Source organism: Phascolarctos cinereus, unplaced genomic scaffold (genome assembly GCF_003287225.1).
Source record: "Phascolarctos cinereus isolate Bilbo 61053 unplaced genomic scaffold, phaCin_HiC Scaffold_726;HRSCAF=1367, whole genome shotgun sequence".
NCBI lineage: Eukaryota > Metazoa > Chordata > Mammalia > Diprotodontia > Phascolarctidae > Phascolarctos > Phascolarctos cinereus.
The window spans coordinates 161,004,058-161,018,843 of NW_027556098.1; positions in this window are offsets into that span (position 1 = coordinate 161,004,058).

Genomic DNA, 14,786 nt, shown 5'->3' on the forward strand with positions numbered 1-14,786 from the left:
TCCTATCATTTCTCTTTTTCAGCATCATAAGTCATTGGTGCAGCTTGAGGCCTCAAAACCACATGTTGATACTATGAAAGAATATATTTAAAATGCTTTACAAAACTTGAAGCACTCTATAAATGTCAGCTATCAATGGTTGTACTGCTATAATTACATATAAACATCAATGGATCTTTCAAAAAAGTAGCCTGTTCTTTCTTATCTACCATCAATAACTGGGCTGGAACATTCAAGACACTTATTAACTTTAATTTGCTCTTTAATAATATGTACAAAATAGATAAGGCCAATTTGGGCCAATTAAATGGTCACATTATCCTAACAGTCTTTTTTAAGATTTACAAAGCAATTTATATCTATTTCTCATTTGTGCCTCAGAACAACTCTTTTGATAGGTAGCACAAACAACATCTCCATTTTAAATCTGAAGAAACTGAGGTACAGAGAGGTTAAACTTACTAAGATCACATCCAAGACAAGATGATTTATAAGATCACATGTAAGACAAGATTCATACACTATGTCTTCTGATTTCAAATCAGATGTCCTTTCCACTATATCCCAAATGCCCAGTAAACAGTGAAGGAGTTTCTACTATTTAATGCTAACTTTCCTAGTATCATTATTACTTTTGTGATTCTTAGGGAGTGGAAGTTATAATCTTTATTTTTTTGCTTGTTTGTTTGCTTGCTTTTTGCTAGGCAATTGGGGTTAAGTGACTTTGGAAGTTATAATCTAAAGAGAGATTTGACCTCTGTTCTTTTCTTGCTTTCTGAAGACGATAGTTCCCTTCTTTCACTCTCACAGCTCTGGATGGCCCATATATTAGCATATCAAAAAATGTCATTCATGAGCTTAATTCATTGTCTATTCTGACCAATGATTGGATAGGGAGTCTAAATATTTACATGATAAATTGCAATAGGGAAACTAAACCCAGCAATTATCCAAAGTCCCTCTTAGATAGACTTCATTATTATAAGGTTTGAAAGAAAGCTTGCAGAGAACATGCTACCCATGTCCCTATCTTTAGTCAATTGTACTTGCAAGAAGTATTTCAGACACTGACTCTATTTTACATTCAAAGACTGTAAGAGAATGATATTGCATGGCCTCCCACAATCTATTCCAAAGCTTAATAAACCTGCCATGAAAACTTTTATATTAATTAGAATCCTCCTTTTTCTCTCCAATATCTACCACAATCAATATGTGGTTGCTGCTCCAACTCCAGCCCCACCCTTGTAACTCTCATTCAAAAATTGTGAAAAGACAGTTAAAAATTCCAACATGTCAATATACTGCCCAAAAGACAGGACCTGGAGGCAAGAAGATCCATGACATCTCCATATTATTGAGAGGATTAAATGAAATATCATGTGTAAAGTACATTGCAAACCTTAAAGCACCAGAAAAATGGCAATAAGGATGATGTAATGTTACTCCTTTGAGATACTCAAGAATATAAAACACTATGGCTGAGACATTTTTGTACATCATTATCCTCATTATCATATCTAGCATCTAAATAATGCTTATTTAAAGTTTGGAAGCACTGTACAAATATTATTTCATTTGATCTCCACAACAACCTGGGAAATAGACATTATTACTATCCCGATTTTACAGATGAAAAAACTGAGGCAGAGAGAGGTTAAATGACTTCCCAAGGATCATACTGTAAGTAGTGGTGGAGTGATGGCACCTGAGCCCCTAAAAGGAAAGGACCATGTCTTTGCTCTAAATTTGCCCACACTGGCATTTCACCCGAGGTATTTGGCCTGTCCCAGACTACCTAGATACTCAATAATCCTTTTAACCATCCTTTCACTATGGTTCTCCAACCCAGCCCAGACCACTTAACTCCTTTCATTGTGTGTACCTGGACCACCCCAGGCTATTTACCACTTCTTAATCTCATCTAGACCCTTTCTTTTTTTCCTTTTTTTTGTATATATAAATATCAATCTCACCCCTGTTAAGTTGCAGATTTCCTAAGAATCTCTCTCTCTCTATTGATGTTACAATAAACCTTGCTACTGACAAAAACAAGGTTTGAGTGCTTGAATTCTTTCCAGGCAGACTTGCCCTATACTCAGACATTTTGGGGTTCCCAGCAACCTCAAACAATATCAGTAGTGTTACATGATATAAATTCAGGTCTTTTTTTTCTCTGACTCCTGCCCTCTGTTCCCCACACCACCTAACTGCCTTCATTGTGTCTATTCCACTGGCAAGAAGATTATGATAGTCCTTGCCTTTCTGAGATGACTTAGTGGTAGAATGAGGAAACTAAGTGGTGCAAGTTGCTGGGCCAGGATTTAGGAAGGTCTGAGTTCAAATCTGATCTCAGATACTTACTTAGCCCTGTGATTCTGGACAAGTCACTTAACTCCATTTTGCTAACAATCTAGAGAAGAAAATGGCAAACCACTTTTGCCAAGAAAATTCCAAACAGTATCAGGAAGTCAGACATGACTGAAAATGACTAAAAATAAAATGTTAGAATGAACAAATATAAGATCTAATTTTTCCCTAAAAAATATGACCCTAGTATTAAAAAAAATTGCATTGTAAATAAAAATAATTACATATCAGAAGAGTCCAAAAATGAGTCCATTCATTTTGGGCAGACAGATCCAAAGCTCAGGATAATTGTTATATATTATTAATGTAGACTTTTTCCTAAGAGAAAAATGTCATTTTTTCTTTCAATTTGATATAAATGAAATAAAACAGTGAGAATTCTTTTAATTGTTTGCGGGAGGAAGTCCAAGGATTTATTTCCTTAGCTCACAGAAGAATAGCAGAGCAAATGCACCTCTTTGTTCACAAGGCACTAAAGCAATTTACTTCTCTCCATATTTTTATCAGCTAACCTTTTCTATAATCTCTGACCTCAGAGACAGCTCAGACTCTGCACATTCATTCTCCAACCAGAAGGTCATGCCCAGCTCTGTTTGCCTCATCCAAAATAGCTGAATTCTTTCATCCTCACCCCATGTTTCATGTCCTGTGCCATCTAAGCATCTGATTAGCTCCATCTTTCATTTCACATCTCTGTGGCTTTAGACCTTCTGGTGATTTGGCTTTTTGTTTCCCTACTTCCTTGTGTACTGCAAAAAATACAAAATACAAGCAAGCGTTCTGTGAGAGATCAATAAATAGGCAAGGGACAAGTGGGTCTTAATATGACAGCTCTTTTATTGTTGCCAAAATAGTCTGGACAAAACCCCATCCTCAAAATCACTGCGGCATATAGCAGTGGTAACTCCCAAGGTATAAAACACAAATAGCAACATAGAAGAATGAAAACACTAACAGCATTATATAATCCCCTGTCACACACAACACTGCTTCTCACTTAACTAAAATAATCTTTTAACCAGTGATAGAATGCCTTTTGGTGAAACTGCCTTTGGGTCATTCTAGTGGGTGACTCCATTTCCTCAGCTGCTGTGAACAGAGGAGCACAGCAGCTGCCTTTACTTTAACTTATTGCATTTACTAATCAGCTCTCAGGAGAGGGCTACCAAAAAAAGAACATCAGATATCTGGTTTTTAGACAGATACTTATAATGGTTCTACTGTTGTCAACTCACATTGAGAGACCTGATTTCACAACTGATTGACATGTCAATGTTACAAAGGCCGATCTGAATTCTGGTCCTTGTATGATATAGACATGTTGACTGCCATTAGAGTAGAAGCAGCTTACCCCTCAGTTCAACTCTCTAGTTCCTGGGGAAAAAACCTGATTCTTAGAGGTAAAACTGAATAAAGAAGAGGTAAAGATGAAGAAATGGAGAATTCATTCGTATTTGTCTTAAGGCAGTGGCATGTTGTACAGAGTGCAAGGTTTGGAATCAGAAGGCCTCAGTCCCTGTCTAGACTCTGCCACTTCATAGCTACTAAATCACGGTCAAGTCATTCAAACTCTTTGAAGCTACATAAGTGTATATGACTAACAAAGGGAGGCATAGAGAGAAAAGAACAGATGAATGGGCACACCTATGTTGTACAGTGGAATGAGAGTTGGATTTAGAGTCAGATAACTTGGGCTCTAATTTTAGCATTGTCATCTACAATACCTATGACCCTGACTGTTGCAGCAGAGATTTGAGGTGGAACCCAGGTATCTTCCAAATTGTTTTAAGTGAATTGTCAAATTAGATGTATTCTTCCATGAAATGATTTTGTAAGAAGTGAAAGAAACATACATTTTTAAGTGTCTATAATGTACCAGGCCCTGTGCTTAACAAATATGATTTCATTTGATTTTCATAAAGACCTTATGATGTAGGTGTTATTATGATTACTATTTTTCAATTAAGGAAAGTGAGGTAGACAGAGATAAAGTGACTGCTCCAGAGTCACACTGCTAATAAGTGTCTAAGGCCAGATTTAAACAGGTTTCCCTGACTCCAGATCCAGCATTCTATCTACTACCACAAAAGTTATATGGACTATTGACTGTCACTTATTATTCAATCAATTATCTCTAAAACTTATGCCAAGTAACTTGCCTTATGTTTTCTGCTCCCTGAGAGTCTCCAGTATCAGGGTCAATTCCTAGCCACTATCCATGGTTTCCAGCCTATGCTTTCATTTGAATAATTACTACATTTGCTTGTACAGCAGTGTGGCCAAGGTAATGTTATAACTGCCTTTAGGAATAGTGATATGATTTCCCCCTAAAAGTCATTCCTAATTCATAGGCAGATGTCATGTGAATAGCTTAATCTTGCAAAGTTTTTTCTCTTTAGTGCCCTTTTTGTATGCAGTACATGACACTATCAAAAAACAAGCAGAACAAGAGAGACCCATTTTCAGAACTCCAGTGGACAGCACTAAAAGTTAATCCAGGATGGGTTCCTAATTAACACTGTTCACTAATACCTTGATATGAGGAAAGGCTAGGCTCTTTCCCTAAATCTCTGAGTTTACATGGACCAGGAGCCATATTGGAGGCTTCCCACTAAATTACTCTCATCTTAATTCATATCTCTAGTGTTTCCCCTGGGAAAAACAGAAATTGGCTTCTTTTGCTTCTACCTAGGACAAACTCTGGGATCATTATCATTCATCTCATATCTACGTCTCTATGACAAAGTGTAAATGGCTTTCAGGTCCCATGGTAGAATAACAGTTTCCTGATGCAGCTACCCTTACCCTAACACAGCATTCTCCCCACAACTTCTCTTCAGCTCAATCTTCCACAATGCCTTCCCTGGAGAAACTTCCTCCCCTCAGGAAACACTACTGGCCCCAACTTCTCTGATGTAGCTTCCTGGCCTTGGGCCAACAAAAAGCCCAGGCCATGTGGGCATAAAGATAACCATAGGAAGTTTTAGGAAAGACAGAAAAATTTGGAAGAATCTGTATAGTGAGTGGGATAGTGAGTTAGAGAAGTGTAAAAGGATTGCCTTGTAACACTGAAGGTATAGCTGAGATTGTCTAATATAAATTTGTAGTAGATCCAGGCAACAATTAATTTTACACTTTTCTCCAGCTTCCTTCAGCAACAAACAAATTAGGAGTTAAGGTATCAGAATGAAGGAATAATCCACTTGTTAGACTGGATCCCTTCTAAAACCAGAGCATCAAACACTAGACAGATGCCTCCAGTATCTAGCCCAGGCCTAGAGATTCAGATCTCAGATGTCTTGCTACCAGTGCCCCATATATGTATAGAGCTAAAGACAAGAGGCCCAATATTTTTTCCACCCTGCCTTCATTCTGGTACTGCTACTCTATTTCTGATTCTTTGCAATTCCTGAAGTTCCCAACTTCACCCAGGAATTCCTTATTGCTTTAATGCTGCCTCTATCCCCTGTCATCTCTGGGTCCCCAGAGAGCCTTAAAAATTTCCGGCTTTCCCTCCAATGAACCAAGTTTGAATCTATATGTAACCCTTCCTCTCTTTTCTGGTTCTCTCATTGTAGCTCTTATAATTTCTAGTTCTCTGTCTCTGCTGATTCTGAAGGGCCCAAGTAAGTGCTTGGGGTCTGAAGGTTTATACACAGATAAATAAAGAGAGCTCGAGTCCATTAAAAATATTCCTATTCAGAATAAGCAGACCATAGGCACTTTAAATACACAAATCCTGAGTAGATCAGACAAAGAGGAAAAGTAGGGGTTGGTCTAATCAGCTTGGTGTCAGGGGCCACACTTGATGAACTTACCAGTCTTCCTAGTTCTTTCTTTTTTTTTTTTTTATGTTCCTCCTCATTTCTCTGCAGGAAGAAGCTTAGATTGACCAAACTGTGCTACACTGTTGGAAAGGTGATTCTAACACCAGCACCCTCTTTAGTAAGATTCAACTTGGGGAAGAAATGAAGGACTTGCAAGTCATTGAACATTTACAAACAGAGTTTTGTTTTGCCCTAACACATCAAAGGTACACAAGGACAGAGTAGAATTTCACTTCTTTGGATATGGCCTCCCTCATCTCCTCATCTTCATCTGGAATAGAATCTGCAGAAGGGCATGGCGACTCACGTGGTCTTAGGCATCCACCGAAAATGAGAAACCCAGACTTCATATGACTGGGACTTATGCCCCTTACCTAGATGACCAACAAGCAAAATCAGGGTAGCCAAGTAAGTGACAGGGCTACCTTGTTCTGGGACAACTCCATATGGGAAGTGGAAGGTTGGAAAGGAAGCTAAATTGGAGAAGCTGAGGCCAATGAGGTGCTGGGACAGCTTTGTCTGTTTTTAGGTAGAGCCTCAAGTTATGACTTATGAGTAGGAGAAAAGAAATTTTATCAAGGAAATCCTGCTCTTATCACATACACATAGAGTTAGTCCTGATTATGGGCACCTGATGCACACAGACATATACATTCCTATATGTGTGTATACATCTATATCTATATATCTATATCTATATCTATATCTATATCTATATCTATATCTATATCCATATCTATATATACATATACATGTACACAAATATGTATATATGCAAACTAATATTTTATGTTATATATTATATACTATTTTATATTATATGCACACAATATATGTACGGCTTTGTGCATGTTTATATGTATAGATTGTATATGTGTGTGTGTGTGTGTGTGTGTATGTATACACATGCATACATTTATATAATGATCTTTTTTTAAAAAAATCCTAAATGAATCCAATGGGGTGTATGTCTGCCCAAGTAGACACAGGAGGTATATAAACATAAACATCAAACACTTTTTATATAAATAAACTCAGATCTAAATAATTGAAGTAATATTTGTTGTTCATGGGTAGCTAAGGCTAATATAATTTTAAAATGACAATTTTACCTCACTTATCTATATATCCAATATCATACCAATTAAATTACTATAAATTTATCTTATTGAGTTAGAAAAAATAGCAAAGCTCATTTGGAAGAATAATAGGTCAGGAATCTCAAATAAACCAGGGAAAAAAGAAATAAAGGAAGTAGATTCTGCTGTATCAGACCTTAAACTATAAGGCAAGAGTATTGTTGAAGTGTAAAAAGGATAATTTTGATTATTTTAAATTAAAAATTTCCCATATAAATAAAACCTATGCAGCCAAAACAGAAGGAATGCAGAATATTTGAGGACAAAAACCTTTCATAAACAATCTCTCAGATATGATGTGATTGGGTTGGAATACTGTGGTATAGGAAATGATGAGCTGGTTGATTTAGAAAAACATGGAAAGATTGGACTTATGAAGATGCTATCCACCTTCAAAAAAATAGATTATAGGAGGAAAAAAGTGTATGAGTGTATATGTGTATGTTTATAGATAGCTATGTATTTCTATGTAATATATATGTATATACATATTCATGTTATATGTATATGTATGTGTGTGTGTGTGTGTGTGTGTGTGTGTGTGTGTGTGTGTGGTATCCATGCTTAATTGTAGCTTCCTTTAGTGTGGAGGTAGGGGGAGGGAGGCAGAAAAAAATAAAATAAAAAGTGCACAATGTAGAACAAAAGAAAACCAACAAGGTAGCAAAGAAAAGTTGCTCAACTTTAAAAATAATGTGTAGTATTATTATATAGGGGTTTTTTGAAATGTTATTTTATTTTGAATTCTGTCTCCTGATCTGCTGTGTACATGGCAGTTTTTTCTTTTCTCACTTTGTATTTAAGTTTAAAACTAAAAAATACCTAAAAATGAAGCCAATGGACCCCTTTTTAGAATAATATCTTAAATGCATGAAATAAAAATACATAGGATTATCCAGAGAATCCATTATAGTAAAATATGGTTTTAATTTTTTCTAGTTGATAGATGCTCTGACTATAGCACTCTTACATCTTGTAGGCCATTTGCCTTCTACCTGTTTCATGTCCATAAAACATACCCCTGATCAGAAACAACCATCTTATAAATTCATGTTGCTAATAATAACTGGGACAAAGTAAAAGAGTGTGGATGAGGAAACTATATAATCATAGTCAGACCAACAAGAAGTCTTAAGACCTGGCTCTAATCCTGGCAAGTCACTTAATTTCACTAAGCCTTGGTTTCCTCTATTCAATTCAATTTGATTAAATTCAATAAGCATTTTTAAGAGCCTATTATGTGACAAGTATAATCCTAGATATTGAGCATAAACAGCAAAAAACAAAATGCAGTTCCTATCCTTAAGAAGCTTACATTTGATTAGGCAGAAACAAGAACATACAGAAAATTTAATATGAAATATATACAAGGGAGATAGGGTTTGGGATTGTAAATTAATTGTTATAGAGAAATTTTTCGACCAATTCTTATCAGTAACTTGACTGAGATTTAGAGCTGCCTAGGCCCTTGAGAATTTATGTGACTTAGCCTGGGTCACATGTCAGTATGTGTCAGAGACAGGATTCGAACCCAGGACTTCTAGCTTTGAATTCAGCTCTCTAGCCACTATGCCATTTTGTGTCTTAGTAAAAAAAAAAAAAGATATAAAGTAATTTCTAGGGGAGGGAGACAGCCACTAGCAACTGTGCAGATCTAGATGGATTTCCTGGAAGTGATAGAATTTCAACTGATTTTTGAAGAAAAATAGGAATTTTATCAAGTGAAGATAATGAACTTAAAGGTCACTTTCATTAAACTTCCAATATCTTCTATGATTCTATAAACTCAAGACTCATATTATCCAGATAGAAAAACAGTAGCATTATCATTGTATAACACATTAAAGTCTAGACCATAACTTTCTTTTGTAAATAAAATCTTACTTTCCAAATATATCCCTACCCCCTTTTCTACCATAAGAAAGAAAGAAGGAAAGAAAGAAAGAAAGAAAGAAAGAAAGAAAGAAAGAAAGAAAGAAAGAAAGAAAGAAAGAGAAAGAAGGAAAGAAAGAAAGAAAGAAGGTAAAAAAGAAAGAAGGAAAGAAAGAAGGAAAGAAAGAAAGAAAGAAAGAAAGAAAGAAAGAAAGAAAGAAAGAAAGAAAGAAAGAAAGAAAGAAAGAAAGAAAGAAAGAAAGAAAGAAAGAAAGAAGGAAGGAAAGAAAGAAAGAAGAAAAGAAAGAAAGAAAGAAGGAAAGAAAGGAAGGAAGGAAGGAAGGAAGGAAGGAAGGAAGGAAGGAAGGAAGGAAGGAAGGAAGGAAGGAAGGAAGAAAGAAAGAAAGAAAGAAAGAAAGAAAGAAAGAAAGAAAGAAGAAAGAAAGAAAGAAAGAAAGAAAGAAGAAAGAAAGAAAGAAAGAAAGAAAGAAAGAAAGAAAGAAAGAAGAGCAAAACTCATCAACTAAATCTGACAGGACAAGCGATGTTCCATACATTTAGTTCTACAACTAAACAGACTAGATGGAGTTATATTTTTTTATCTATTCCTTGGGGCTAAACTTTATCATTATAATTACTCAACCTTTAGTTTCAGGTTTTGTTTTTGTTGCTGTTTATATTCTATTCATTCACATTGTTATAGTGATTGTGAAGTTTATGGCAGTGGTTTCGCACACTACACTTTGGATCTGTTCTTGCATCTTCTCAAGTTCCTCTATATCCTTCATCATCATTTCTTATGGCACAGTCATATTTGATTACATCTGTGGACCAAATTTGTTTAACCGTTCCCCAATTGCTGCACATCTATTTTGCTTCACATTCTTTGCTATTATAAAAAGAGATTCTGTGAATATTTTGGTGTATATGAGACCTTTCTGTCTTCTTCCACTTTTGGGCATCTATCTAAGGATGGGACATTTTAGTCCCCTTCTTGATACAATTTCAAAGTTGCTTCCAGAATGGTTTAGCCAACTTGCAACTCCACCAACAGTACATTAGTTTCTCTGTATTTCCACAACCTCTCTAAAATTGCCTATTTATGCCTTTTATTATCTGTCAGTTTATGTGAGGTGAAACCTCAAAATTGTGTTGACTTATATTTATCTCATTATTAGTGATTTAGAGCAATACCTCATATCAGCTTATTGTTTTCAACTACTATGAAGAGCCAATTGGATACTGTTTGTGTTCTGTTGCCAAACAGTGCCATCTCTATCTCTATAGCATCTTAGCATCTGGTTCTCTTTTGTCTATTTATGCGGCATAGACCCTCTTCATCTCTCACCTAGACTCCTAGAATGCTATACTCAATTAGTCTCCCTTCCTTCAGCCTTCTCCCCAGTCTAAACCATTCTCTGAAGATGCCAAAAAGATTTTTCTTAAATACAGGTCTGGCTCTGTCATTCTCCAATTCAAACAAGCCCAGTGGTTCCCTATTACTTTATAATAAATTTAAAATGTTTCTAGCTTTTAAAACCCTTCACAGCTTGCCTTCAACTGATCTTTCTATCCTCATTATTCATCTGTTGAAATGTTGTTCTGGCCCCACTATCCTCACACCCCTCCCCCCACACTTTCTAGTCAATATAGTAACTTTATAAATAGCCAATATAAAGGGACAATGGCAAGAAATCAGACTGCAAAGAGAAACCTGGAAATTGCAAGCAAATCTTCCTAGGATCAAAGAAGCATAATTTATGAATTCTATCATATAGTGACCAAAATTCATATCTTGGTAATATGTGCTAAATCAGCAGAAGCCATCTAGGTGATGCTTGTCAAGGCTTCTGGTCCTATGCTATGAAAATTCCAGAGATATTGCAAACCTCCACAGTTCCAGACCAACAGAACATCAGAAGGCGCTGATAACTTTGAGATGTAACCTTTAAGTTTTATCTGTAACTTTGAGATGATCAGATAATTTAGCTAACCCCAAGATGGCACAGATAGAAGTTGTTCTGTTTCAAAAGAAAAAAGAAAACTGTAAAAATGAGACCTCAAACTCTTGCCCCACTCCCAAGCACTCTTCTATCTCCATTAGGTCCATGCTGCCTAGTGTTCCCAACTCTAATCCATGGTTATGTGAGTAATACTTTCTGCCTCTCTCTGTCTCTCCTCCTCTTCTTCATACAGCTTCCCTTCACCATCCCATTCCCCTGTCCCCAAGCCGCAGCCATCTGCCTCCCCACTTTATGCAGCTTGTCTTTGTGCCTAGCTAAAGTGTGATTGCCATCCCATTTCCCACTGTGGTCTTTCCTGGCAAATACCCAGAGAACCAGGTGTACCTTGTCCCATTTTTTAATTTAATAAATTATCAGTTCAATACATTACTCCATTGCCATCAAAAACAACCTTCTCTCTGTCCCTCCTGCTTGACCCACAGTTTTCCATCTTCATATTGACTGTTTCTTCATGTCTGGGATGGACTCCCCCCTCCACAAAGAACCCTTCTCTTTTTAAAGAGACAGCACAAGCATCACCTTTTATACACAAAACCTTTTTCCAGTCCAACTGATGTTACCCTCCCTCCATCTCTCCCTGCCTCCACTCCCTCCTCATCCCCTCTTGTATTTATTTACTTTTAAATTTTGTTTTATTTTTATAATATAGATAGATGTACATGTAGTTTCATCCATACAATGTAAGACATATGTAAGACTGCTTCTTTCCTTTTCACTTCACTTTAAAAATATTTCTATCTCCAAAGTAGAGCATAGTTCTCAGCACATAACAGAAGCTTACTAAATGCTTGTTGATTGATTAATTCTAAAGAAAGCAGGATTGTGGGAATTTCTGTCTTAATGCTATCCTGATGAAAAGATTGGATATGACAGAATATATCAAAGTTGCTTTTGTGCTTCAAGTTTGGTTCTCACTTTTTTTTAATGTGTGACCTTTTTTCTATTCATATGTTCTTTCTTTCTTCCTTATTAGCATCATCTCTGTTTCCTTCTTACTGGTTTCTGGAGGTGGATGCATGTAGGAAAGGTGCTTTCTTGTCATTTATTACAGCTGTAATTATTTCTCAGCCTTTGCCTCTAGCACTGTAGTGGCTCTTGTTAAATTTGCAGTTATGTGAAGCTTAACTTTTCTTCCAACTTCCTTACAAGATTTTTAAAAAATATCTGTTTGGCAGACATAAATGAGGTGGAACACTTTGAGCCAGTCACATGTTTATGACAGTTATGGTAGAGAAATGATTGGGCACAATAATAAAAACAGCTTGAGCTGTGATTGCCCTTCGATTTCCATGTAGTTTAATCAAATAGGGATATAAAACATATGCAGAGATGATACACAGAGGAAAATATAAAAATTGGTATCCTACAAAGAGTCCTGTCAGACACACATCTTTTGAATAATACTGTAGCTTCAGTGAGCTGCCAACTGCTGGGAGCAAAACTGTTTCTCACACCATAAGGTTTGTCACACCTCTTGCTGCTTTCATGGCCCCTGCAGCTCACAGGTACATCACATCATGTGGGAAGAGTAAAGGTAAGGCAGGAGTGGTCCATGGTCACCATGCTCTCCTAGAATATGTGAAAACCACTGTAGAGGAAATACTGAGCTCATCTAAGCTATTTTGATAGACAAGGCTCCTCAGAATTTGTTCTGCTTGATACCACTTCCTATCCCATTGTGCTTTCCTTAGAAATGGTCTCAGCCTCCACTTTGTTCTCTTTTGCTGATAGCCGTGTATTACCACAGACAAAACCAACTGGCTCACCCCTGAATGGAACCTCCAGTCTCTGTTCTTAGTTTAGGGTTGTGCCCTTGAGCACTTTGGTTCAGTCTGATTGTCTCTAATTGAGAGGGGATCTTCCCTTTGATCCACTGGGCTGCATATCTCCTCATGAAAGACTTGGTGCTTCTGGTTTGCCCCGATTTAACTTAAGCCCTTCTGGGATGCTGGTTCCCAAGTCTGGATAGAACTCTCAGAGAGTCATAAAATCTCAGTTAGAAAGAATCTCAGAGGTTACATAGTCCATTGAAGAATCTAGGAATGTTTATCATGGTGTCTGAAGTGAGAAAACTTCCCCACTTATACCAGCTATTGTATTTACTGTACCTGTATATGTGTTGGGATTCCAGGACTCTTTTGTCAGTCTTACAAAAAACAAAAAGACTGACAACAAGACTTATGCCTCAGCAAATCTGATTATCACAAAACATCTACACAGTTTTGCTCAGCAGAGAAGCATTCAATTATATTTCCTTCAAGTCCTCCCTAAAATACTACCTTTGAATAGCCAGAATTAATGTAGCTTTAATATATACATATAGATAGACAGATAGATAGATAGATAGATAGATAGATACACATACACACACACATGTATATATATATATATGCCTATATATCTATATATAGATATAAAGAATAGACTTCTAAAAATGTCCTAACCATATGAGGCATGACATTATTCTTTAAGAGGATTATAACATGTAACAATTGATCCCTACCTGGACCATGAACTTCTTAATTATAAGCTCTCTAAAAGCAGGGAGAATATCTTCTAATTCTTTGTGCCCTCTACAGTAAGTAGTTCGTATGCTTGTGTCGTGTGAATAGCGAAGGAAGCTCCCTAGCACAGTTTCAAGTCCACAATTATGACATCAGGGAGCTGCTATTCACTTGGGAATCTTATATTTTGGACTTTTTCTGCTCACTGTCCTTAGGATAAGATGGTATATCAGGCACTGTGAGTATGGGGAAAAGACAGAGGAGAAGGGGAAGCTTCATGGACTTACAAAAAAGTGGCAGATGGGGAAATCAAGAAGCCCTTGGGCTCATTCATCAAATCACTAATTAATTGATGCTATAGTTCTGCTGAATTGTGAGATTTCTAATTGAGATAGAATAATAAACACTATTATTTTAGAAAAGCAAAATATTTGTTTTTCATTATTACCTAATTAGGAACATATAGTGCCTTAATGATTAAATATTGCAAAGTTTTGAAATGAGATCTGCTGTTTTTGTTCTGTTATATAATTAGTACCTTTTAATGTTCTAAATTTATAGGAAAAAGATGTTCATTACATAGGTCAATATAATGAACAATGTAGATTAATCTATATTTGTAGTAAACCACCAGAACTGCAATCTATTTTAATATCTTCTGATATAATGGAATTTTAGTTTTTACCTTCCCATTCATATGAAATTCAGAAGTCACCTAAACTTTTTGTTCTTAGTTCTTTTTTTTTATTCTGTAAAATGAAGAGGTTGAATAGGTGAATCACATAGTTCTTTTCACCTCTAGTATTCTATGATGTTATTAATAGAAATTTTCTTTTTTTTAAATTCACCTGCAATGTAATAATTATCTTGAATTGATTTTTAAATGTTGCACATGAGAATAAAAAAATTGAAAGACTTAGATAGGCAATGAGGAAATAAAACTATAATATGATGGTATACTTAGAGAATCAACTGAAAAAACTAGTTGAAACTTTAGCCAAGTTGCAGGATATAAAAACAAACCCACATAGATCATTAATATTTCTATAT